This window comes from Camelus bactrianus, chromosome 20 (assembly GCF_048773025.1).
Source record: "Camelus bactrianus isolate YW-2024 breed Bactrian camel chromosome 20, ASM4877302v1, whole genome shotgun sequence".
Taxonomy (NCBI): domain Eukaryota; kingdom Metazoa; phylum Chordata; class Mammalia; order Artiodactyla; family Camelidae; genus Camelus; species Camelus bactrianus.
The window spans coordinates 9,079,342-9,106,374 of record NC_133558.1 but is presented as its reverse complement, the minus strand read 5'-3'; the positions used below and the strand labels follow the sequence as shown (position 1 = coordinate 9,106,374).

The following is a 27,033-nucleotide window of genomic DNA, read 5'->3' as shown; positions in this document are numbered from 1 at the left end:
TGCGGCTCCGTCAGCTGAATTGGGGCAGCTTCGGGTGTGTGAGGCCCTTGGAGCAGGAGGCTATAAACTTAGGTTGCCCTCCTGCCTGGGGGATCTCCAAGGACTTCACATATGGAGCCTTTTTTAAAAGTGAGATTCTAAAGCAAATTGTGCTTAGGGCTTGAAAACACGGAGTGTCCTTAATGGAAAAAGCTCCGTAATAGCCTGATGCTGCAGTGAGGACCTTGGGAAGGGAGCCGGGTCTCAGCCAGCGGTGTCCCAGTGCCTAGTGGGTTCATGCCAGAGAAAGGGAGGGAGAGAGGAAAGAAGGTTGGAAGGAAAGTGGGGGGAGAGAGAGAAAGAATAAGGAGAAGGGGGCGGAGGGGAGGGCAGGAGGACGGGAAGGAGACAAGAGGAGGAAGAAAGGAGGGATGGAGAAAGGAGGACCAGAGAGAAGAGGGGAGGGAGGGGGATGAAGGGCAAGAGGGAGGAAAGGAGAGGAAGTTCCAGAAGAGGAAGGTGCAAAGAATGCAAGACAGCGGGGTCCCAGCTGGCTGCAGACCCCCCCCCCCCCCCGCGAGCAGTACCACCCACTGGTGATGCTGGAAGCCAGTCTGTCTCCTCTGATCGCCATCACCTCAGAGCCACCCCCTGCCCTGCCCTGCCCTGCCCGAGAGGCTGAGCCCACGGATGGCTCACCAGCCTCCTTGTCATCTGGCTTTCTTGTGGGCCAACAGGATGGGACAGGAATACAGAGAAGCTGAGGTATTCACTGCCCTGGCTGTCTCCCTGCTTTGGCAGTGACCACGTGGCCGAGGCAACTGCATCACATCCCTGGCCGGGTCTAGCTCCTGGCTCCTGCCCCGCACTCACAGCCTCTGACCATGCCATCCTGCTCTGGCCCTCCAGGCCCAGGACCGGTCACGGCTTCCCACCACCATTCACCCCCAAAGCTGCGGCTCCCTGCCCCTCTGTAGCCCTACCCACACCTTTGTAAACAGTACCCTTCCTTAAATGCTCTTCTGTTAAAGCCTCTGAGTGGGTGTGAGTTTCCTGCCCAGGTCCTGACAGATGGGACGGTTACTTAACTTGCCTGAGTGGTGACTCCTTCGCCTCTAAAATGAGGAAGGTGACACTATGTGGGCAGGGCTGTTCTGAGGCTAAGAGGAGTGACGTCTGTAGGCATCTACTACTTGCCTGGGCTAGATTATAGATTTCCCACGCAGGAATTCCCTTTCTCTGCCTTTTACAACAAGCAATTGGGCTTTCTGAAAGGGATGAGGGCGGTGATGAACTTGCAGCTCACTGCCAGGGTCCAGCCTCTCTGAGCTACCCAGCAACCCTATCTGGCAGCCTGGTGGCCTTTGAAGATGCTTTTATCAGCTCACAGCTGGGGGAGAAGCGTATGTTTCACGGGTGTGATACAGGCTTGGGTAACCATCTCCAGCCAAGGGGAAACCGGCATGTGTGTGTGTTCTAACTTAGCGAGGAAGGCCACAGAGGCCTGCTGGGCCTGGGATGTCTTCCTCGAGGCCAGATTACAAGAATCCACACTCTCCCTGCTGGGCAAGGCCTCCCTTTTGGGGTGGTACTTCGTGAAGCGTTAGGCTCTGCGTTCCTAACCAGCCAGCTCTGCTCTCGATCACCAAAGCATCTTAATCACTCGTCATCACTGTGAAGGGTTCATTCAAGCTCCAAAGAAAATCCAACTTGTTCTCTCCATCATGCATTTTTTCCAAAAGTACAGAGGATTCACCGTGTGTCATCACGGCGGGGCCAACAAGGAGGAAAAGCAAATACAAAATGTGCTCTAATCCTGCAGAAGCCCTGAGTTAGAGCAGGGAGCTGGACCCGGCACGTCACCCCACGCTGTCACTCACCAGCTCCCTACGGGTACAAAAGCTGCAGATGGGACAGGGGACGTGTGCGGTGGCGCTTCAGCAGAGGGTGAAGGCAAAGTGCAGAAAGGTGGCCGCAATTGTCTTAATGGAAACAGAAGTACAGGGAAACTTGGGATGCGGTTTTCCAAGGTTCCAGAAGTCCTGGTCGGCAGAGTGTGGGCTGACCGGTACCCAGGCTGTCCTGAGCCTGGTGGTTTGTTGATTGCTTTCATTCCGTCATCCTGGTAGCTGTCCCATCAGCCTGCTTCGGCTCCATGTTTGATTTTCTTTCCCCACCACCCTTATATTTGCTATTCTTTTTAATTCTCATCATTGCTGCTCCAGCTGAAATCTACCATGCTCAATTTACAAAGGACAGCCATCGTTCATGCGGAAATGTATCCAATGACTTTTGAAATCCAGCCCATTATTCAGGATTCTGTGACCTCCTGTCATGCTTCCTGGTACTGTAAACACTGAGACTTGGCAGAAGAAAACTAACAAAAAGCGGAAAAAATTATGGGATTATGGTCTTCTGTTCTGTTTTAAAACACTGACTGTGTAGGGTTTTTCAACAGAGTTTTATGGACTGAATCTTCTAGGCAGGGAAACACATTTCTATCCGTTTCTGTATTAATGACATATTCATATTTACACAAACCTGATGAAGTTAGGAATGACAGAACTACATAGTTTCCTTAATTCATCCAACAAATTTTAGTAGGCACCTACTACATACCAGCCACTGTTCTTAGCACCAGGAATAAAATGGTGAATGAAACGAAGACCCCTTCTCTTGGCGATTATAATCTAGCGAGAAAAAAAGATGAAGGATGAGCATGTGACTGATGTCAGGTAGCAACACGCGCTAAGAAGGGAAAATAAAGCCAGGTAAGTGGGCAGAGAAGGCCTGGGTGCTATTTTAGATCAAGCTGTCAGGGACGGCCTCCTGATACAGGAAAAGAATTTGGAATGTGGAGTTTTGGAGTCAGAGTGTCCCAGGCAGAGGGAACAGTCAGTGCAAAAGTCCTGGAGCAGCAAAGCCTGGCAGGTCAGAGGACAAGGAAGAGCCAGGAGGTGAGCGTGGCTCCATGGAGGGAGGAGGAGGTGAGCAGTGGGAGTGGAACTCAGCCAGTCTGTCGGAGGGCACATCCCGCAGGATCCACAGACCACGGGAAGAACTCCGGTTATCTTTCAGGGTGAGCTGGGAGTCTCCTTGGGGGGTTCTGTGTGGATTCTGAGCAGATCGTGATACACTAAGTTTGAGAAGACCCACTCTGCCTGCTGTGTGAAGAACAGACTTAGGGCAGAAACAGAGAGGCCAGCCGGGGCCACTGCCACAGTCCAGGCAAGAACGGGCAGGCCCTCAACCAGATGTGATGTATTTGCTGTTTGGCTTATAATTTTCCTTGCCTTCCATGAACTGGGATTTTTTTCCCTCCTTGGTGAAATAAACCTTCCTACTTCAAAGCTAACCCCACGACAGACTTTCTTAAATGGAATATAATGTCAACTAAAATTACATTACCCATATATTCTCTTCATCCCATTCACCCCAACTTGACAAAAGAAATACAAGATTCTTTTTTGCTTTTCTCTGCATAAAAATCTTCCCAGCAGTTGGTCTCAAATTTTTGAGGCACCGGTACAAGATGAGATTAGAAACTGAGAACTCTGCTTTATTAAATGTTCTTTTCTTCTAGTAAAATTGGGTTTAATCACTTCCCAACTATACATTTCAGACTTTCACAAGTCATCCTTCTAAAGGAATGCTTGTGGTGCTAATTTTCAGGGATTGACTCATACTCGGAATTATAGTATCTGAAAGTTGTCATCTCTATTAACAAAAGATTATTACTGAATTTTCACCTTGAAATCAGTTTTTAAAAACGTCTCCATTTTTAAAAACTGGCATTGAACAATGCCAAAATATGGCATTGAACACATTGTTCGTTAATAATATTTAGTGCCCCTCTCCGCAGACAGTTCCTGCAGAACAGTTATTCCTCCCTTCCTGCTAACATCAGGCTTGACCATTTGATTTCCTCTGGCCCATGAAATGTGAATGAATGTGGGCCGTGCCATCTCTGCCAGGAGCTGTCAAAGCTAAGACACAGCCTCACCACTGCTCTCTTCCTCTGCCATGAGGCTGGTGTGTCCCACCTGGGGCTGCTTTTTCAGCCCAGGTTCTGGAATAGAAACAGCACTAGAGCAGAGCCAAAGTGACCCGTGAGCTGTAACTCAGAGAGAAAAAGATCTTTCTTTGTGAGGACGCTGAGAGCTGGGGTTGTTTGTTACTGCAGCATAACTAAACCTCAGCTGACTGATAAACACATATACCTATGTTTTGCCCATGTTTGCTTCAAAGAGGTGGAGCCGTAAACTAGGGCCTGTTGCTTTCTTACAGATCATTATAGCCTGATTTGAACTTGCAAAAAAGGACCTGGAGAAAACTTCAGTGGCATTTTGAAGACTTCTTAAAGAATCAAGTGATCTCTGTGTTCTCTCTGGTTTAGTTACACTTTGGGGATTTTTCTAATGCAGAAAATTTCCAAGATGGAGTTTCATTTGTGACCTTCCTCTTCAATGTCTTAACCTGGGGCCAGGGATATAGAAAACACTGTGCCTGCCAGCGGACCAGGGGATGTGGGGAGGTGGGCTGGCCCCTGTTACCCCAGCCTGCCTCCAAGATCTGGGGGGTGAACACTGACAGCTACTATCAGTAGTTTATCATTTCAGGGAGTGTCCTGAAGTTACTTAGAGATCTTCCTAAATGTGAACACATATCAGGTACTTCGTAATTCCTCAGCATAAAGGTCCTCAGTGGTTTGTTAATGCACTTAAAATGAAAGTCTAAAGTTCTTTTTTTTTTTTTTTTGAGATTTTTTTTGAGGGAGAGGTAGTTACTTTATTTATTTATCTACTTATTTATTTTTAGAGCGGGTACTAGGGATTGAACCCAGGACCCTGCACATGCTAAAGTTCTTCCCACAGTCTGCAAGGCTCAGCATGAACCCACCCCTGCCTGGCTCTCTCCTCCTTGGCTCTCTCTTCTCCATTCTTACTGGTCTCTTTTCAGTTTCCCAAACACATTAAAATCTTTCCTATGTTAGAGACTATGCAATTGCTGTCTCTTCCTCCTGGAACATTCTTGATTCCTCTCCTGTTTTATTTCCCAAAGCATAAAAGACCCCGTCTGAATAGCTGGGGCCCTTGAGAAAGGGTGTTCCGAGCACCATGCTCGCGGCAGCCCACGTGCTCACCAGCTCTCAGGACAGACAGTAAAGCACAGAAGAGGGTCAGGGGAATCCCTCTGCACCCTTGCTCAGGTTTTCTCAAAACCCTGCCCACAGATCACCGCCATGCCCACTCTTGGGAGAGGTCTGACCAATGCTGTTGCAAACCACCTTGTGAATCAGAGGTGCTGGCTCCAATTAATATCACTAATACCCCTCTTTGTTGTCCACTTTTTCTGTCCCTTCCCATTTCAATTTTTTCCCCACACTGCTGTCTAGTCCTGTCTATACAACCAAAATGAGAGATCTGTAACCAGAAGGCAAATCTTTTTATGATAGTGAGTCTCTTCCTTTGTAGGAAGATCGTAGCTTCCTTTAAGTGGTTGGAATTATCACCAGCACAGCTTCTCTTGCATAATAGGTCTACCCGAGGTGTAGCTATTTTAAGCCATACATTTGATTGTTGTCACTCTTTGTTCCCTAAAGCCCACATGGATCCTATTGTAAGTATCTTTGTTTCCTTTATTTCTGCAGGTCCTCACTCCAAGGGAGAAAAAGGATGAATTATTTTATTTCTTTCATTTAATTTTTCCAGGCGCCTGGGGAATGTGCTTAGAGAAATCCAAACAGAAGAAGAAAAAAGAGTGTCGTTGAAAGACGATCAGCCCCAATGCCTTTACTTGGCTTCAGAGGGAAGAAAAAGGTTCTTCAGTGGGCGGTGGTCCATTTGAAAGGACAGAAGAGAAATCTCTTTTGTCTGTGACAGTCTCATTCACAGCCCATAATGCTTCTCTCTACATTCTGCAAGGGGGTACTCCACAAAGCAATATGCATATGGGCATGTATACACACACACACACACACACACACACTCCCACCGGTGTGCAAGCCAAAGAATGTGGAAGGGCTTCCTCTGTGAGCTGGCAGTAAATCTCTACAGAGTGAGATACAGTCATAATGCCTGTAAGGGACTAAGCAAAGACTTCATTCCCAATCAGCATCCAAAACTTGGGGCGTCTTGTACACTTTTCTAACATTTTGCCATCATTAGCATTCTCTCTATTTTATGTACTCTGAACCTTCCAATTCATTACAAACAATATAAAAATATTACTATTACTAACAACAAAAGATAGCATTTTGATGGCTTGTTATGCTACGTGCCAGATACTAAATAATTCGTGTGCATTTTATGATTAAATTTTTAAAAAGAGCCCTTTACTTAGGTATGATTCTTGTTGTTGTTGTTATTATTATTATTATTATTACTATTATCATTTTCTAAATCATAAAACTAAGGCTTTGAGATTTAAATAACTTGTGTTTGGGTTTCAAGTCCCAATCATCTGACTCCAGGATCCAAGCTCTTAAATAGACACTGGTGTCGTCTCACTATGGAAACCACATGGAAGAGCAGAACGCAAAAGAGCGGAAAACTCACCATTTAAAAGGGCTAAAAGCAGGACACCATTTTCCCTAGCAAACCCAGTCCCACCCAGCAGGCTCTCCCCCTCTCACTGCTCTATAAACTGGGACAATTTCCCAAGATCCTGTCCTCATTTCTCTGCTCCTCTGTGGCTGCGTTACATCACTTGAGCCCTCATCCACAGGCATGCTCTGTAAGTGGCTCCGTTTCATAGTGAAATCCTTTGGGAAAATCCCCTAAAATACACTGGCTGGAGCCCAAGAAGGAAACTTCGTAGACCAAATTCCACTCTAAATTAGAAAATATTTTAGTAAGGACCTACTATATTTATAGTAGGTGTGAATCTCCCCCTTCCCACTTACAAAAGTGATAGAAATTCCGGATGAGATCTTGCCACCAAGACAGAGAGAATCTTCTCCATATCAGCACTGGGAACTGACGAAACGCCGTGACAAACTGGAGAGGAAGAGCCTGGAGGCAGCCTGTCTGAAAAGATCTCAGGAAACACTCACTTAGAAAGAAGGCACTCTCTACATCCGCAAAGACCAGGGTTGAAATCATTTCTGTTTGATACCCACGTAGCAGGGAGCACAGAACTCGGCTCTAAACACCAGAAAAACAGGAGACTGCTCCTTCGGGGGAGTGCCACACGACAGCGGGGCCCGGGATCAGCGCTAACGTGGCCGGACACCTGTGCCACCAGCCGCAGGAAGCCCGGCAGGCGTGGGGCTCCGGGCAGCCTCCCGGAAAATGCGACAAACTGTCTGGGCCGCCCACCCCGGGACAGACCCGTGTGCTTGGGGATGTGATCCTGACCAGCACGTGTATTAATTATTTCCGAGGCCTGGCAGTAACTCTGCGGGCTTCTGTGGCAGAACTATCCAGGCACCACTCGGCGCTCCGCAGGAAGAGGTGTGGGGACGGCATGGAAGCTGTCCCACACGTGGCCCTGGCCCCTTCCAGCAACCACCTTCCCTTTCTTTAGCCGCACTGAAATCATGTCCAAAACTGAGATGAAAAACGGTAAATGGAGTGATTCAGATCTGCCCTTGAAGGGCTCCCCAAACATACATTCACCACGGCAGACATCCCAGCGCACCACAATTCCATCACTCTCACCTCGCGTGGTTTTCTTCCATTTTTCTCTACCCCAAGGAAGTCCATCTCCTTGCGGCTCTTTCTATGGTGCACGTTTGCCCGTTCCTACCTTGCTGGCCTCTGGGGATGCCTTCTCCCCGCCTGGAATGCTCTTAATTCCTCCCCACAAACTCACTTTCTAGCCCTTCCTCAGAATCTTTTGGACCCTGAAACCTGCTTGGTACAGATAAATGGCTTGGTTGTCTGTCCTCTTCCCACTCACCCCTTCTCACCTCTGGTGGGTTAGTTAGGCTTTGGGAGGTAACTAACTAGAAAGAGCTTCGTTATTTCCTGGATGCTCCTCTCTGAAGATTGGCTGAGCCTATGCTGAATGCAAGGATGGTCTGGGAGGGACCAGTGAGTGTCAGAAGCCCCACAGTCCATTCAGATAGAGCTTGGAGCATCTCCACCTCTGGACCACTCTAGGCACTGGCAGGATGGCACAACCCTGAGCAGAGGGTGAGAGCATCAAACAGAAAGGTAGGGAGAGCAGAGAGAATGGGGACTCATCTGAGGCTGCTCTAAATCCATCAAAGGGTGACCAACAGGAAAGCAGAGAACTGTTTTACACCTTCTAGAATGCCATGTGTCGAGGACTGCCCATCAGCAAGATCATTTTCTTGCTTCCTACGTGTCTTTGAGACATGGCAGGATAACAGCAGAGTTCCAGGAGATGCTCAGCTGCTCCAGCCGTCCGTGGTCCCACCTGGCTCCGTACCTTCCCAGTGCTTGTTATCTCTAGCACACACACTTGCCCTGAACAAAGGTCTGTTGCTTGCTTTATGTGTGTATACCTTTTCTTCCCAGTGAATTTCTAGGTTTCTTGATGTCAGCGCTTGTAATTTAAGCATGTGCCTACTTTCATTATATAATCTCTAATAAGATGTAGTTTTGTAGTTTCTTCCTCTATTATCGTATTATGTAAAAACAACAGGGTGGATTTTCATCAACTCTGCAGAAGTTTTGTGCGGGAGGGTAGCTTAAAACCAAGCACATTTATCACCACAGAGTTCTGGAAGTCAGAGGTCTGAAGTGGTTCTTACAGGGCTAAGGTCAAGGCGTTGGCAGGGCCGCACTCCTGGAACCTCAAGGGGAGAATCTGTGGCCCTTTCCAGCTGCTAGAGGTGGCCCACTTTCCTTGGCTCCTGGCCTGTTTCTCCACCTTCAAAGCCAGCAGCATAGCATCCTCAGACCCCTGTCCCTAATGAGGATTCTTGTATACTGGGCACATCTGGACAATCCAGGATAATCTCCCCATCTCAAAATCCTTGACTTAATTCCACCTGCAAAATCCCTCCTGCCACATTCACAGGTTCCAGGGAGGACAGACATCTCCAGGCCTGAAGGGACAGAAAAGAGAACGGTTTCCCAAGCCCAGAATGGGGTATGCTGGTGGGGAGGTCTCAGTGGGGCCCGGGGGTGGTAGAGGTCATAAATACCAGACCTCCATCCCTTCCTACTGGGCAGAGTGTTTTTGAGATGGTCTCGTGTAAAGCAGAAGCTACACCACACGCCTATAAACTTAGCTTTAGGGGTGTTGGGAGGAGAGAGCCCAGCCGAAGGAGGTGGCACTCTAACATAGGGGAGAAAGTAAGAGCCCGACTGCCGGGGTCCAAACCCCAGTGTCACCAGTGACTGGCTAGGTGACTTCAGGCCTCTGTGTCCCCCTCTGTAAAACAGGGATGATGATAAGAACGTCCAGCCCAACGGGCAGGGGTGAGAATTTAAGGAAATAGCGTTTGTGGAACACTTAGTGTGGCTAATAGTGGGTGCTACTGTGACTCTTCTTTAAAGAGGCTGCAAATGGGTTTCAGTGAAAAGCCTCCATGCTGTGGACAGAGAAAACAAAGCGGTTTCAAAGGGAAGGTCCAAGGTCAAACACTCAGAACCACAGGTCCTGATTTTCGGACAACCTGTTTCCCACATTGGGCAACTCGAGGTGGACTTCCTCCGGAGTGCAGGGCAAGCAGGATTTACATATTTAACAAGCACACCTGGAAAGGCCAGTGAGTGCTCATAGTAGACCTGCCGAATCAAAGCAACAGTTCTGTGATGGATTTAAAATATGTTCACAAAGTCTTTGATGCCTTGGGGGAGGGTAAAGCTCAGTGGTAGAGTGTGTGCTTCGCATGCATGAGGTCCTGGGTTTAATCCCCAGTACCTCCTTTAAAAGGGAATTTTTTTTTTTTTAAGGTGAAGGCTAACTCTCTTCTCCTTGAGTATTGGCTGGATTTAGGGACTCACTTCTAATGAACAGGATAAAGCAGAAGTGAAGGTGTGCGACTTTGGAGACCAAATCATAAAAGGCACTGCAGGGTCCTCCTTGCTCCTTCCCTGGGTCACTCACTCTGGGGGAAATAAATGGCCACATGGTGAGGACACTCAAGCAGCCTCTGGAGAGACTCACACAGGCCTCCTGCCAACAGCCATGTGAGAGCAGCATCTTGAAAGCAGATCTTCCAGCTCCAAGCAAACCTTCAGATGAAAACAGCGCCTGTAGCATCCCAACTGCAGTCTCCTGAGAGGCTCTGAGCCAGGCCACCCAGCACAGCCACACTCAGAACTCTGACCCTCAGAAACTGTGAGATGATAAATGTTAGTCATATTAAACACCTAAGTTAGGGGCTATTTTGTTATGCAGCAATAGAAAACTACAAAGCTCTTTGGTTGATAAGATATCAAACTCTGATTCCTTTACCAGGGGCATCTTGAAACGTGTTTCAGCATCACACATACATGACTGATTATACACAGCAGGCCGTGAGCCTGAATCCTTGGGGTCTGTAAAGGTATCTTCTACACGTGCATGTGTGCCGTCCAGAGAGCTGCGGGTACACCCAGGAAGTTCTATTTGTACAGTTCTCTTTCAGATACAGGAGTCACGCCTTGGGATGGTGCTGGCGTAGCAGCCCTGTTACAACATTTGGCCAGCAGACCCTTTGTCATCTTCGAAAGTCCCATCAGGGACTTCAGAAAATTTTCCTAATTCACTTTTAAATAAATCCCTAATTTAAAGGACCTAACTGCCATTCTCTGGCAATATCTCACACACAGAGGCCCACAAACTTTCCAAAGACTGCAGTGCATTTATCCAGCATTAATTAATTACTAATAAATAGTTAATAATGAATGCACCAGGCACCAATCTTTACAAAGATGAGGAGACACAGCCTGGGCCTTCAGGAAAATCACTATCTCATAGTCACTACACCCATGTGGAACAGTATTCCAAGGCCCTGGGAGGAGGGGGGAGAGACCGCGTGGGCTTTAAAGAAGAGACAGTGTTTGCGCAGAGACACAATTCTAACTTTGGAAAGGATTTCTGCAGCAGCTTCAGGACCCCTACCCTTGCTCTGAGTGGAAAACCAGAGGAAAGCGGAGCGAGATGTTTCTGATCTGCGGTATTACTCAATGCTTGGTGGAGTATTCGAGTTCAAGGAAAGCACCAAATAATAGCAACCATAAGCCAGGACGTCAGTCTTAGCTCCAAACACCACCTTGGTTCTCATGAAAGGTTCAAGTCGAGGGCTCAGCACCAGGCAGTGTGGGAAGGACACACATCTTCTCGTCGACGGGCTCTGTCCCAGGTCAGCCTGAACGGTACCCAACGCCGCTGCCCCAGCTTGGAGGCTGGCGGAACCCACATAACAGGTGGAATTCTGTATCAGTAAGAGGCTTCCAGAGTGTTTACTCCTTGCCAGATTTATTTAGCAGGTATGGGATTGAAAGGATTTCCCCACAGGATACGGACACACGAGTGTGCGGCGAAAATGCTTTTTCAACAAACGCTCCCTCTAATCAGGTCTCGGTTTCCGCATTCTAGCAGGACAGCGCTCGCTGCCCTTCACTGGCATTTCAGGCAAGAACAAACAGCCGCGCTGACAAACCAAGCCAGCTGAAACATGGACATCTGTCTGTCACTCTGAAGAGCAGCTGTCACTCTTCGCTCTTGCAAAACCCACAGTATATTTTAATATTATGTTAGATCTGTACATTGAAGATGAAACAACTTTAGGTGTCTGGAAGCCTAAAACATCTGAACGAGAAGGGAAAATACCTTCCACCCACTGCTTTGTCTACCTTAGATGGTTTCCAGAAGCTTCTCAAGTTTATGCTGGGTCTAAAGAATGTGTTCATTAAGAATCTGCCATATCAGAGCTTAAAAATGCAGCTGAATGTTTACGGGTCTCTTGAAGGGCCTGCTGGGAGTGGGGACGTGGCCACCCCAGCAAGGTTCTTATCTAACGCTCTCTTTCTCTGCATCTACAGTGAGGCCAAAGCAACCAGATGAAGAGGGAAAAATCACCCCCTCATCTGGCCTGTTTGATGCCAAACATCTGGACGTTACATAATAAGCCACTGGGGTCTTTTTTCTTGCTCTCCTTTTTTAAAAAAAGGCCTAACAATTAAATCTGGTTTTTAAACTCGACATTTCATGTATTTTCCATGAGCTCTTTGAGGGGACTGGTCTTGATTATTCTTTTCCGTTAAAAATCGTACAGTAATGCTGAGAGAAGAAATCACTAAAATAAAGCTGAGAACCATGAAGGTAACCTCTGATCCTTCCTCAGAGTCTTCAGACTCCATTCCTCACGGGTAAGCTGCTCAGGGCAGTAAGGAAGATGCCCACACGCTAATGGCCGTGGACGCCAGCGATCTGCACTTTGAGGAGCACTCGCTTCTGCACAGCGGCTCGGTTTTGCACAAAGAGGAAAGATACCAACAACTCAAGGAACTGCTTTCTGTTTAGTTCCTTACAATTTTTCAAAGCACCTTGAGACAGGACAGTGGACTAGAAAGTGTTCTGAGACCACAGCTGCCTGTAAGGTAGCCAAGTCCTCGGTCAAACACAAGATGTGTCCATGAGGAGTGAGTATCCTGGTCCTCTCTCTCTCTCCCTCTCCCCCCGCACAGAACCCGCGCCAGCCTCCTTTACTTTTTCAGGAACTGGTGAGTCTTTCTCATTAACTGAGGCTATTTTCCCTTCCCTGGCTACTGTCTTTCCTGCCTCCTGGTTACTCCTCCAGCTCCCTACTGCCACCCACTTACCCCTAAAAAGCGAGCATGTGAGCAAAATGGTGAAACATCATGTCTCAAGCACTGTGGCAGGAATCATCCCCACATTATTATGGAGAAACTGAGGCTCGAGAAGATTAAGTAACTTGCCTGCCAAGTGGCTGAGCTGGAATTTGAACACAGGTCTGTCGGTAGACATGGTAGTGTAAAACCACGGGTGAGAGCTTGGCCTTTGAAGTCAGCAGACCTGGGTGCAGGTCTGAACTCTGCCACTTAACTGTGTGACTTTGAGCAAATCACTAAATTTCTCTAAGCTATCACTTTCCGTATCTGTAAAATGGAGATAATAATAAAAGTGTCTCCATAGGGTTTGTGATAACGAGAAAACGAAGGTAAAGTACTTGGTAGAGTGTGCTGGAAATTTTCAATAATTATTAGCTATCATTATTAGTATCCACTAGATTTGCTATATTTCACTCCATTGTACAACTTCCACAAGAACACTCTGCCTTTGGCTGTTAGGCTTTAAATAAAATATGCTAGTTATTCTAGATTTAGTGGCAAGTAACAAAAATCCAGTGAAGAGTTGCTTAAACCATAGGGATTTTTATTGTCTGTTCAACAGGAAGTTTGAAAGTAGATGGTCCTAAGGTAGGTTTGGTGACGTAATGATACTATTAGGGAATCAGGCTCATCTATTACTTCTCATGCTCACAACATGGCTGCCGCAACTCCAGACATCACATATTCATGTGATAGAATGGAAGAGAGAATGACAATAATAACACTCTCTTCATATTACTCTCTCTTATCAGGAAGGAAAATGGTTTTCAATGGCTTCCAGGAGGCTTTACATTACATACCCTTGGTCAAAAATGATTACATGTCTGCACATGTCTGGAAAAGAAAAATAGGATTGCCATGGCTGCCCGCAAACTTTTTCCATAAAGGGCCAGATAGTAAATTATTTAGTCTTGGCAAACTATGCAGTCTCTGCCACAACTAGTCAACGCTACTGTTGTAGCATGAAAGTGTCTACAGACAAGAGGGAGACAAATGAGTGTTTGTGCCCCGATAAAATTTTACCAAAAGAGCCAGCAGTTAGATTTGGCCAATTCCTATCTTGGAGCAATCATGATTCATCTGTGTCCCTGAGTCCATGGCTGCCCAGATTAATTTGGGTTCCAACAGCAAGGAAAAAGGAGAATGCCTATTGGGCAGGGTATGCCACAGGGACTGGTCCCAAAGACTCCTGGGAAAGAGGAGAGATGTGAAGTTGTGAGGAGCAGACCTGGACTGTCAGGAAGCTAGGGGTGTGTGTACAAGGGACCACAGTGAGGGAGCCAGTCGTAGGCCCCTTCCCCCACAACTTTAGCCAGAGACCTGTTACTTTTATCTGTTCTACCTACAGGCAGACCTTGGAGATGCTGTGGGTTCCAAATCACTGCAATAAAGCGAATATTGCAATAAAGTGAGTCACAGGAATTCTGTGGTTTTCCAGTACCTATAAAAGTTATGTTTACACTACTGTAGCCTGTTAAGTGTGCAACAGCAGTATGCCTAAAAAAACAACAATGCACATACCTTAATTTAAACATACTTTACTGCTAAAAAATACTAATCATTATCTAAGCCTTCGGTGAGCATAAGTTTTTGCAACAGTAGTGTCAAAAAAATCACTGATCACCATAACAAATATAATAATAATGATAAAGTTTGAAATATTGCAAAAATTACCAAAAATGACACAGATATATTGAGTGAGCAAATGCTGTTGGAAAAATGGTGTGGATAGGATTGGCACAAACTTTTAATTTATAAAAAAAACAAAAAAAAAACAAAAACCAAACAAACCACAATATCTGCAAAGTACAATGAAGTCATGAATGAGAAAAACAGGTCTGCTTGTATTGCATTTCTGTTTGGGGGGCTTTTAGAGGCAGGAGCAGAGGAAAATCTCCAATAAAAAATTAGAAACTCCTGGTCTAGAAGATAAAGATCTCATCTGCCCATAAAACATCCCTTCATAATTATACCTCCCATGATTCCAGTAAATAAACTCTGCCCCCATGAGACGCTCTATTCACGGAGGCCAAGTCCTTCTCCTGTTTCTCTGCTCATCCTTTTCCTTCAACCTTCGCCCCGCTCACCTGCAGGCTGAGATTCCCCTGTTAATTTTACTCAAATAGAAAGTGTCCCCAACATACAAGACCCCTTGCCAGCCTAGCATACTCATTCAGTACTTACTATCTAGTTACATAAAGAAGCAAAAGATACAGTAATTTTCTTTACATTTCATAAATCTCGTTGCACAGAAAGAATAGAAGTGAAAGGTGAATATACAGGTGAAGTATAAAGGTGATTAGAAAAAATATACATATTTAGAAAAACAGTGTAGACTTCCAAAAGCATTTTATCCCTTGAGTATATCCCTTGGAGTACATGCTCTCCAATAAGGTTGCCAGGACTCACCCTGTGGAGGACTTTTCTCTTTCAGAATTACATTTAGATCCAGGCACAGAAGAAACCCAACCTTATTCAGTTAGAGTGTATCCTATTTCCTTTTTCTAAAAATGGTTTCTCTTACCTTGATCGCTGACTTCTTCACTGGAGTCCAAATGACTTCTGGATGGTTCCAAACATCATATCCACCTTCAAGAGCAGCCGTCAGCACTGAAGGTATTAGCAGATGTGACTTGCATTCTGAAGGCCATTCCTCAGAAGATGCCCCCACTGTTCATGGCGATGGCCACTCCACAGCCATGACCGCACTCCTGAAAATATGACAGATCAAGGAAGCCCCCTCAGTGGTACAGTCAAGGGAAGTTCTTAGGCAGGAACAGTTAGAGTTGAGCCCTGAAGTCTGGTGAGGTTTGGTGAAGACTAGGAATAAAGATTCGGAGACGGAGAAGCACTTGAGTTCCACACCTAGACTCTGAAGTCTGGATTCAAATACTGGCTTTGCCACTGACTAGCTGTGGACCTCGCACTATTCACTTCACCTCTCTGGACCTCAGCCTCCTCATCTACAAAATGGGAACAATAAGACTACTGCTCTCTCAAGGCTGCTGCTGAGGATTACATGAGTTAATACAGGTTCAACACTAAATATGACGGAAATGCTTGCTTTTGTCAGTAGTAGGAGTTTCTGAAATCTCATTGACTGTCTTTCCTGGTCAGTCAAAGGGATTCACGAATTGCCTCATTTTTTAGATATTAAAAAGTGTAGTCCATATGCATGACTGGGACAATACCAGAAACTGACACATGGTAACTGACTATACTCAATTTAAAGAAAGAAGAAAAAAAGTGTAGTCCAATCAAATACAAAACCTGACCTCTCATTTCAATCACTGTTTCTCGCCTTCCACCAACAACTGGAGGCAGGCCCAGGTTCAGGAACTTGTGGTGGGGAAGGGGACATGGTCTGTGTTGTTTCTTCTTCTTGGACCCTCTGCCTTCTCCATTCACTGGCTGGTGACTCAGGTCACGCAGGGCCCAAGGAACAAAGTTCTTCAAGGGGGGCTCAGTTGTAATTAGGGGTTGGTGGCCGATATATAAATGCCTGCTCTTTCTCTTGTGGGGTACTTCTGTGGGTTATTCTGATACCCCCTCCCCCATGGTTGGAGGTCCCCTTTCATGGGCAGCCTCTGCTGACAGCCTCTTCCCCCACAGGTCCTTGTTTATACTGCTCACCCGTGCCTGGGGAAGCAGGTCCACTCTGCCAACAGGAAGACTAGTTAGTGCATGTGTGCCCTGCCAGCTCCTGGAAGTAGAGGCTGTTCCAAATACCTCCTTCTCTTGCCACTGTAAACACTTCTCTCTACTCTGAGGTCACATCAGTCCAAACTCCAGAACACACCTGTAAAGTTCTCCAGGTGGTTCTCTGGAGCCCTCCTCACTTATTTTAACATAGGTGGGAAAGCACAAGAGGTGGACACTTTCATTAAAAAAATGTTCCCTGCTGGCCTTTCCTGGGCACTTCCTTTGGCTCCCATTACACAGCCTGGAGGTGAGGGATGGCACTGACTCTCCAGCAATCCCACAGTGATGGTCTGCACCTCACTGCAGAAAGTGGGCAGCTATTAGGTTGGTGTGTGAAACACCAGTCTCAGTGGAAAGTCCAGCACGTGTGAACAGGAGTCCCCCTCTATCGTCCTGCCAAGGGTGGGTGAATGCTAGGTTGCAGCAGATTGGGAGCATTGTGGGAAATTCCCGCAAGGTAGCTTAGGTGGCCCAAGGGAAGAGCTTGACTACCAGAGGGGATGGAATTTGGGCTTCATGGTATAGACAATGGGAAGCCAAGGAGGACTTCTCTCTGCTTTTCCCCATGCAGAACACCCTCTGACCTCTCTCCGGGAGTTAGGTGGGCCTGATTTTTTATTTAAAATCAAAAAGGCGAGTGCCAAGTGTGTGTGTGTGTGTGTGTGTGTGTGTAGGGGGTTAGCCTGCAGCAGGGGACACGAGACCAGCCACAAGCCAAAGATAAAAGTGAAGAAAGAAAAACAAATAAAAAGTCCAGTGAGCAGAGAGAAAAGCCGACCCTCCAGCCCGTACACTAAATGAGGACGCCTGGCGCCTGCAGCGAGGTCAAATGAGGTCAGAGGAGCTTATCTCTCTGTGCGCCTGAGGCTGAGGGCATCCCGGGACAGCGGCGGGGCTGGAGGCTCCCCGGATCCACCTCTCGTAAGCAGGCCAGGATCCCAGGACTCGGGCGCTGGGCAGGACCCTCGGAAAAGGTGGAGGTTTAAGTCTTTTGCCCAATAAAAGGGAGGCTGCCGACTGCTTCTTCTGGTGGGAGAAGCTCTCAAAAAGAGACAAAGAATTGTCGAAGTGTCTGCAGGTCTCCTTCAGAATCAATTCTCAGTATAAGGGCCCTAAAACAGAAAATAAATAAAACACTCCTGAAATCACCAACATACCTGCTTCAGTTACACGCCCCAAATCCTGATTCTCTGAGTTGGGGACAAAGAGAGACGCCGCCGGGACCATGAGGCGCAAACCTCCCACAGGAACCGGAGGTGCAGCCCACAGCGCCCGAGGCCCGGGTGTGCCAGCGTTCGTTAAACTTTTGCAGGAGGGATGCGCTGGCCCCAGCCTCCCGGTGCGGCTCGCGCGGACCCCGGCAGGGCACCAGCAGCGCGGCACTGCCACCTTGTGGGCACCGGCCGCCGGGCGCCGCGCCGAGGGTGCAGTCGGCGGGGCGGGCGGCCGAGGGCCGGGGCCCCGCGCGGCCGGCGCCGCCCGCAGGAACCCCTCGCCGAGCGGGAGCCGCTGAAGCCCAAGGGGGCGGGGCCGGGGGCGGGGCGCTCCGGCTCCGGTCACGTGGGTTAGCAACAGGCAGCAACCAATGGGAGCGTGAGTCAGATGGTGCGTGCGCTCGCCGTCCGCGGGAGAGGTGGGGCAGGGAGTGGAGGCATCCCTGCGCCCCGCGCTGAATCCGATCGGGAAGAAGGCTCCCTAAATGGGTGCGCCTTTCGGGCGGGGAGCCCCTGGCTGTGGAGGGGCGGGCAAGAGATTTAAAATAGCAGAGAGCTTTAAAATAGGACTTTTCCACTCGCACGCCCCAAAGCAGTGACCCTGGGGGGCTGTGGGCGGCAGCGGGATGGGAAGTGGGGAAAGAGCAGCGGGAGCCCTGCCGGCAGCCCTAGCCCGAGTGTCCCCCAGCACCCCCCCCCCCCCCCCGCGGGCACTAGCCACTTGTTGCGGTGCCAAAGCCTAGGGGCTGCAACTGCCTCTTGGATGCACATAAGGGGATTAAAACAAAAGGAATAATGAAGTTCCTGGCAGTGGCCTGTTCTGCCAGTATCAGGTAGGGAAGACATGCACAATCGTTAGCCCCTCACGGAGACCAAGACTTGGCCCCAAGAGGCCCAGGCAGAGGACAGTCAGGAATTGCGTCAAAAGGAAAAGTCAGCTTAGTCGTTGGTTTTAATTATTGTAAATGGAAAAGCCACATCCAAAAGGACATCTAATGACTTTTACGGTAATTTCACCATGTTGACATAAAGCAGCCCACCCCTGAACGCAGAGAAGACCACAACACAAAATGTCATCGGTGTATTCCGGGACACGGGCGGAACCAGGACCAACAGAGACAAGCATGGTTTCCGTCAGAGTCCCACTCTTCTGGTTTCATGGTCGGGCACACAGTTGATCTGGCTAATAGGGCATCTCTTTCTCTGTGTGTCTCTCACAGTGCCTTATAATGTCCTCCCAGAAGCTCTTTTACTAATTTTTTGTTTGGGAGTTCACCTCGTGTTTTCTTCCTCTGAAATAAATTCAGGGCGTAGATGGCCTCAGAAGGGCATCTAATCCCATTGCCCTGCCTCAAGGCACTTTGAAAGACTATGAACTGCAAAACTGTTGTAAGGTGTTATTATAGAGACAAAAATATCTCAAAACCTGCAGGATCTAGCCAGTCCTGTTCTTAAAGTAACCTAGGGAAAGATGTTGTACAGTACTCTTTAATAACCTGCTACAAATGCTAACCACTCGGGGTAAGATATAAGAACTTTCTGATCCCACGTTTTATTTGCTTCTATTTAAGCTCATTCAGGGTCAGGCTACCCCAGAGGGCAGTTGAACATCTGCGCAGCAGCTTATGGGCAGGATGTGCACTTCCCTCTGTTAGGAACACAGATCCGTGGTGCCAGCTGCCACTGGGAACCTTGCCTGGTGCCCAGGCACCCTGGGGATTTGCCAGGGCGGCTCTGAGAAGGTGATCCACTCTGAGTCATGATTTTCTTCTTTTATCCCAACTCTGCCAGCTGAGTTCATTGATTCACTATGTGAACAGGCCTTGTGCACTTAGTTCGTGTAGAAATAAATCTACTGTACTTGATGGCTCTATTTATGCAAATTTGATGTAGTTTTTGATATTTCAATGTTTTCTACTTGAGTCCTTGACCAGGAAAAGGTTTTGAAGATGTCTTGAGGATTCAATGAACATTTGTTGAGTTCTAAGTGCCAGGTCTTTGTTTAGGTACTGGGGATATAGCATTGCAGCAGGAAAATTGCATAATGAAACAAACTCATGAGGAAAAGAAGAGTGGATGCACCTCTTTCCATAGAACAGGAGTAAGTCAGCTGCCCCACACTGGCTGATTGCTGCTCTCTCTAATTCTGCTCCCTCAAATTCCTCCGATTCAGTCCTACATTCTTTGGGGCAACTTCTTTGATCATGGAACAGTAAGGTCACCACATATTTAATATTATTAAATAATATCATGTGATAGGAAAATTCAAGGGCTAGGCATAAAAAAACCAAATACCTGGTTCCAGCCCTGGTTCTGCCACTTGATGAAATCCATATCTTTCTACGAATATCTTAAGCTCTGAATCTTGGTTCCCTCATCCCTAGAATGGCGTGATGCTTGCTTTGCAACTCCAGAGGGTCAAGACTCGAGGGCTTGGTTTTCTCATCTGTAAATTGAGGGGTTTGAACTAGACTGAAGGTTGGCGTACTTTCTTAAGAAGTGGATTCCCTTTTTAAGATAAAAATCTAATCTAAAACCTCAACAGAGAAAATAGGTGAAGACAGGCTTGCTCTAGTGGCCCTGAAAGAGAAGGCTCAGAGTCCCACACATCTCTTCCCCAACCTCGGAAGGCCCTTGAGGCACCTGTGTGGGATCCTAGGGGTGCACGGAGCACAGTTTGGAACCCCTGTCCTGGATGATTATGTTTAAGGTGTCTTCCAGCCCTAAAAGTCTATAAATCAGAATGTTCTAATATTGTGTGTTTCTATGATAAGATTTAACCCCTGTTTTCTTCCTTCATTTATTAATATGTGTGGGTGACTTTACTAAAACCAAAGTACATTGCATTCCTCTCTTTCTATTTGCAAGGCAATCTTTCCATCACAAAATGCAATTAAACTTTGATGGAACATAGTATGCAGTAATGAGGAAAGCACCAAACTGGGAGTGAGACGTGTGTTCTAACCCTGGCCTTGCCTTTAACCAGCTCCCCAACCTTGCTCAAGTTGAGGAAACTTAGGAACCTATCCAAATCAATAACATTAAGAGGTTGGGGGACTTAGTAATCATAGGATTGCACATGATCATTTCTGGATTCCATGTCCTCATGAGTTCCTCTAAATTAAATAACTCTCTGAAATTCCACCCTGCCTAGAGGCCAAGTTGCTCCAGCACACTCTCTCCTGTATATATACTCACCCTATTTGGAGAGGAAGGGGAGGGGAAGAAGACAAATTAGGTTGTAAATGACATCGCCAGGACATCAAGCTACAAATATCCACTGAACGACTGTTGTGTTTGCACAGGTGGTTGGAGTTCACAGCATGCCTTGACCTCAGCTCCCCAAGTGGGAGCCACATCTCCATCAATAAAAGGTCCTGCTGGGCACTGAACGCAGTATGGGCGTCCATGAAGACAAATCAAAAAATCCCAGAGTTTGGGGAATGTTTCAAGGAAACAGTCTGGGTTCAGGACCCAGGACCTGGGGTTGGACCAAAAGGAATGACCCTACAAGAGACAGACAGTTATGCATCATTGCCTCCAAGTGTGCACATCCTGGGAAAAGGCAACAGGCCCTGCCTGGGAAGCTTGGGAACTTTAGGGATGGACACAAGAACAACAGCTCTGGTCATGGCTGTGACTTGGTTATAAGTTAACTTTATGGGTCACCGAGTGTCTGGAAACAGACTATAAAAAGAAGAAAGGGTGGCCTGAGCAGCTTTGTGTTGAAAATGGCTGTGACCAGTTGCTTGTGGAAGGGGTGGAAGGGAGGTGTATTGACTGCAATAAAACTTGATGGGCTCAGCACTAGTCCGTTAAAGCTGAAATCAGAAGTAAACTTTGGACCCAAGTAATTGGTTTGAAGCTGTGCTTATGAGTGGGAGCGGAGGGGATTTTGTTCCAAGCGGTAAACAATATGGTACCCAGCTGATGCCCGTGATCCGTCTTCTTTGTGACCTCTAATCCCACGATCCTGTCTGCAGGCAATTCTTTTAGGTTAATCTCACAATGCACACAAATCAGTTCAAGTTTGACTTTCACTATAATGCTTTTATTTGAAAAAAAAAACAAAACTCCTTGTTCTTGGAACAGCGAAACATAAGATAAATAAAAACAAATAAAATAAATAAAAACATCAGCTTTCGCAACTTGCTATTCTTCACTGTCTGTTCTGGAGGAAACTGCATTGCGTTTCATGTTAACTTCTCTCTGACCATCCAGCGTTAGCCTCCTTCGGTTAATCAACAATTATTTACTGAGCACAGACTTTCACATTATCTGGTGTCAGAGAGCGGACCACCCACAGTTGTAGGCAACAAGTAAACCAAGATTCTGCCAGAAATACGTCAAAAAATACACATCTTTTTTTTTTCAAAGTTTAGGGGAGGCGTATTGAAAATTTGATTCCAAGCGCAAAGTAGGAAAGCACTGAACTGAGTTTCACAAGGCCAAAGAGCTCATCTCAAGTCTCATTATCTGTAGCTGTGTGGCAATCAGAACACAAACTCATATCTCTGAGCCTCCATTTGTTTATCTGAAAGATGAGGGAGGTTGAATTGGGTCATATTCCATATCACAAAGCTCAACTATAACAATCATTCATGTTTCCTGAGACAAGCCCTTTGCCTTCTTAATCAGCTACTCCTCATAACAACCCTATGATGTATGTATTATTTTCCCCACTTTTCAGATAAGAAAACTGGGTTCAGAGAGGTTTTGAAACTTGTCCAAGGTCACACAGTGAGTAAGTGACAACTCTGGCATTTGAACCTAGTCTTCTCGCAGATCCCCAGTGGCATCAACAATTTCATGTTGCTGAACTGCCTTAGGGTTCACCCAGGAAGGAGGGCACCCTCATTTTTAATTTATATCAGACTTGCACCTTGACTTCCTCAGAGCTGCCAATAAGGATCACCTCTACGTTGGTTCCCGCTCTCTCATCTTTAAAGAGGCACCCAGAAGTGGTTGCTGGAGCAGAAGCTGGTAGAAACAATCACCTGGGGAGAGGGGGGTACTTGGAGGGACAGCAGTGCCCAGCCCTCTGAGGACTGAAGACTGAGGAGACCTTTGACTAATGAGTGTGCCCCAACATTCAGAATCCATGAGGCTACAGGTGCCCTCAAGTGAACTAGGTAGAGGTGACGAGGGAAGCCCAGTGATGCCTGAGGAGACCTTCCTGTCAGTTACCCTCACACACCCCACAGACCAAGCCTGGCTTCTCAGTCTCCTGGTAACTATGCAGCCGACACAATGCTGTGTTTGCAGCTGGGCCCAGCTAAGAAATAGAAACAGAACCGTCCTTCTCGGGAAGCTGGGCACCCCAGGATGGGGAACAGAGCGACCCAGTTTGGTTTTTGGTTCCCTCACCCCCTGGTCACTGCTCCAGAATGGACACCTAGCAAAACATCAGACGAAACATTACTTAGATATTTCACCTGCCTCGTGACCAAGACTTGGACTCCCTGGAATAGAACGACCCCACTGAGTCGCCAAAGATCTTGGGGAATGTTTGGGTTCCCACAATGTTGAAAACGAAAAATGGCAATTTATACAAGGCGGGACAATGATGACTCAGAGGTGGATTACACACAGTCTCTGCTTGAAACTCACCGTCTCGTGGGGTCCACCAGGGCTTCCTGCCCCTTAGGACCTCTTGGGTTAATCGAGTTATCCCAAGACCAGAAAGAAAGATACATGAGAGGTAAGTATAATTTCTTTAAGTACACAAATTATTAACATGTATTTAATGGATTCAGTTGAAAATAATCAGCTGAAAAATGTCAGCCTCAAGAAACTGCACATTTTGCCTTGAAATACTGGGGTTGTCAGAAACAATAGAAAATAATCTGATTCATTATCAAGAGAGAGGAAGTAGCTATGCACATTCTCAAGAATAACAGTGGGAGAGCTAATTCTCCTTTACTTGTTTATATTAGATTAATCTTGATCTGTATTGTGGATGTAAATTACACTTCCTCCAATAAATTCAGTTTTGCAGATAAAGAGGTACTGCTTTTCCTATCTATTTTTAGTAGCTTGAAAACTGCCCCGCATTTTGCTGACCACATATGTATCGTATGAACCCCCTTCCAGCTCCCTGAGGTGATAATTACCACTTGGGAAATCCCTTTTGAGGAATGAGTGAATATTCCAGTGGAGAGAACTCTGGCTTTGGCGTTAGGAGACTGAGCATTGATTCCAGCACTGCCTGTAACTAGATGTGAACTTACAGACAAATGACTTCAGTAGTTCCATGTACGGTGAGGGAGTAAAATAAGACGGTATCTTTCTAAGATTCCTTCCAGCCCTAAAATTCTGTCTTTGCTCAACGCTCACACACAAAAGCTGGGAGTCTCTGCTGCATGAGACTGTTGGAACGACTGGGAGGAATGGTAAGGGGACTGGGGACTAAGCGAGGGACCCTAGAAACAGGCACATTAAAAAAAAAAAAAGAGCCAGCAGCCAAGGCTGCTGCCTCATTCCCAGGAAATTCCCTGGGTGGATCCCAGGTGGAGGGAGATGTTGCTGGCTTCATCCTGGAGCACGCATGGATGATTGGCGCAGTGGGATTCTACGGGATGTGACGCTGAGAAGACCTATTTATTGTCCTCTGATTTAGCCAGGAGAAATGGGAACAACAATACCTTCTTCAAAAGACCGTTGTGACAAGCAAATGACGTAACACATAGAAACACAAGTCCGGGCCCACAGGAGACGGTCAGTACGTGATCCTGAATCTCCTAATAAAGCCAATTAGGTCTTCAAATTTACTCGGTTGAATTTTGGGTTTTAGCAGTACTAACATAAATGGAGGGGGCTGGGCCAGGCCAAGTCCTTGTTCTCAGACACTTGCTCATGACGGTGTTGAGACGGGTAAATGAAACGACACATAAAGCACTTAGAATGGCACCTGGCACCAGCTAAGTGCTTAATCGCTGTGAACTCAGTTGGCTCAACGAGACAAACTGAGCAGATGCACAGAAGCTTTGGTTGTCAGCGGTGGTTATATCAGGGCCATCCACACACTGCCATAGTTCTAAGATTCCACTTTCCTCTCACTACCTAGAATTACTGGTATCTTGGTGTAGATTTTCTGAGGAATACCTTTGTTTTCTTAAACCACAAAAAAATGCCTATGTTAAGAGGAAAAAATATACAGTAGAAGATCATTGATCCAACATGCCCAAGACCTAATTTCCACGTGTGCGGACACTTAGGCAATCCTACTGAGCACTATTCCAGGGACCAGGGATACAGGGAACAAAGACACCCAAAGTGCCTGCCCTTATGGAGCTTGTATATATAGATATACACACACTTAAATGTCTATGGTGTAAACTAGCAATAAACGCACAGATATATACCAGGCTAAGAAGAAAAGTGAAGCGGCAAAGCAGAGCGAGGGACGGTGTACTGTATTAGATCAAGTAGTCACACAGGCCGTCCTGATAACCCATTCCTATATTAACTTTATTTCCAGAATGTAGACCTATTAGCTCCAGTGAGTACAGTAATTGAATAAAGATATTTTACTAGGTAAAGAATGGCACATAATATGAGACATAAAGAATGGTAAGATATAAAGGAGTTAAACAAATATGCCCTAGAAAATTCTTTGTATAATACGCTCATATCGTTTGAATCCACCAAAGAATGTATTAAAAATCTGTCATTGCTCTGCATCCATTGAATACATCTAAGTTTACCTCAAAACAAAAATAATATGTTAAACAGAAAACCCCAGATATTTAGTGATAGAAACAAAATGAATATATGTCATTTTTCAGTCCTTTCCTGGAAAAATGAAGATATTCGATGCACACTCACTTCCTTAAAGAATGTCCTAAACAAACGAAAACGGATCACGTTATAATGAAAAATATATGAAATTTTCCTTCCCTGAGAAATCCTTGCTGGTGGCACGTGAAGGAGTGGCAAATTCACTTACCTTCAAACCGGGCTGCCGTGGTAGTCACGGAACCAGAAGAGGAGGGAACAGCTCTTTTGCAAAGAACTCTCTGTATCATTGGTTGACCCTTGCCATCCTTTTCCTTCCAAATTTCCCTCTCAACCTCTTTATCTGATGATCTGCTGCAGGGTAGTCAATGATCGCTGTTCTCTGAGATTTGTGGGCTTCTCACAAGATTAAATGGCCTCAAGTCGGGTCAGTTTTGATCTGCTTGTTACTACCCACATGACCTGCCCACACACCGAGTTGCCAGCAGGTTGCTCACCCAGGGGGACCATCACCACACACCGTGTGCCTCAGCAAACTGTTCTTAGTATTTAGAAAAAGAAAAAATGGACAAGAGCTTTAAGTTTCCATCCTTTGGAACGTTCCTGTGTTTGGACATCTACGTAAGCAATCAGCTATAGGAAGATTTCTATGGTGTTTATGATTAACGAAGCCCTCTCTGACACTTTAACTCATTTAATCTGACAGCAGCCTTGTGAAGAGATGGGGGCTGGAATTGCCAGCTAATCACCAGAACCATTTCCGTTGGTCCCCGGACACACCCATAGACTCCATTTCCCAGGGCCCCTGGCACTTGGGTGTGATCAGGGACTGGTCCATAGAAACTTCCTGCAGGAGTTTCTCCACATTCTTTCTTTTCCACAGCAAAGTTATGGAGATGGAGAAGTCACAAGATGGAGCTTGGGCCCCTAAATTTCCACATAGAGTGGAGTTACCTGAGGATTAGAAAAGATTCGTTTTGAAAAAAAATTTTTTTATTGTATCACACTCATATGTGGGGGTTCTGTGATGGGAGCTGGTGTTACTTTGACAATGCGTATTTCGCCAGTGTTTTATTATTAACACACCAGCATCATATAGTTTATCTCCTGTGAGAAAGCCAAGAGCAAGTGTTATTTTTGTCACCACACCCCTTTTCAAATTGGACAAATGAAGGCTCAGAGAGGCCATACAATGCAGCCAAGGTCAGGAAGCTGTTAAGTGATGGAGTTAGGTATCTGATTTAGGTCTAGTCAGACCCAAACCTTGTGGTCTTTCCACGACACCATGATAATTTTGCAAGATTTGTGTGCTTACGTCGATCTTAACCTTTAACCTTCTAGGTCATTCCTCAGGTGGTGTTGAGAGCGATTCTTGATTAGCACGCATTTGTTGCTCATGTCTTTCTGCGTCTGAATTGCAGAATTAAATCCCGTGTGCAGTTACCCGCTCACTGCCCACAGGGCTGTGTAAATATTGTGATTCCATTGGTCTCTGGTAAGATGCCACCTATGTTCCGGCGAGGCAGTTTCCTGGACTTTATTTTTCTAAAAGCCAGTAGAAATAAATCAACCCTTTTATCCTCTCTCACTTTAACAGCAAATATTTTATTTAAATATTTAAATATGTTTCTACTTAAATATAC

At 46.4% G+C, this 27,033-nt stretch overlaps 1 long non-coding RNA gene across 5 annotated transcripts in view; it reads right to left on the bottom strand.

Annotated features, from left to right (window-relative positions):
* The window catches only part of LOC105061602 (uncharacterized), a 71,803-nt gene extending 53,880 nt beyond the window's left edge, over positions 1-17,923 (bottom strand). For all 5 annotated transcript variants that reach the window (XR_012500973.1, XR_012500972.1, XR_006721533.2 and 2 more), the window contains exons 1-2: positions 17,597-17,923; positions 15,262-15,448 (exon numbers count right to left, since the gene is read on the bottom strand). This is a non-coding gene — a long non-coding RNA (uncharacterized LOC105061602). The remainder of the gene's footprint in view (positions 1-15,261; positions 15,449-17,596) is intronic.
* Between the last annotated feature and the right edge of the window lie 9,110 nt (positions 17,924-27,033).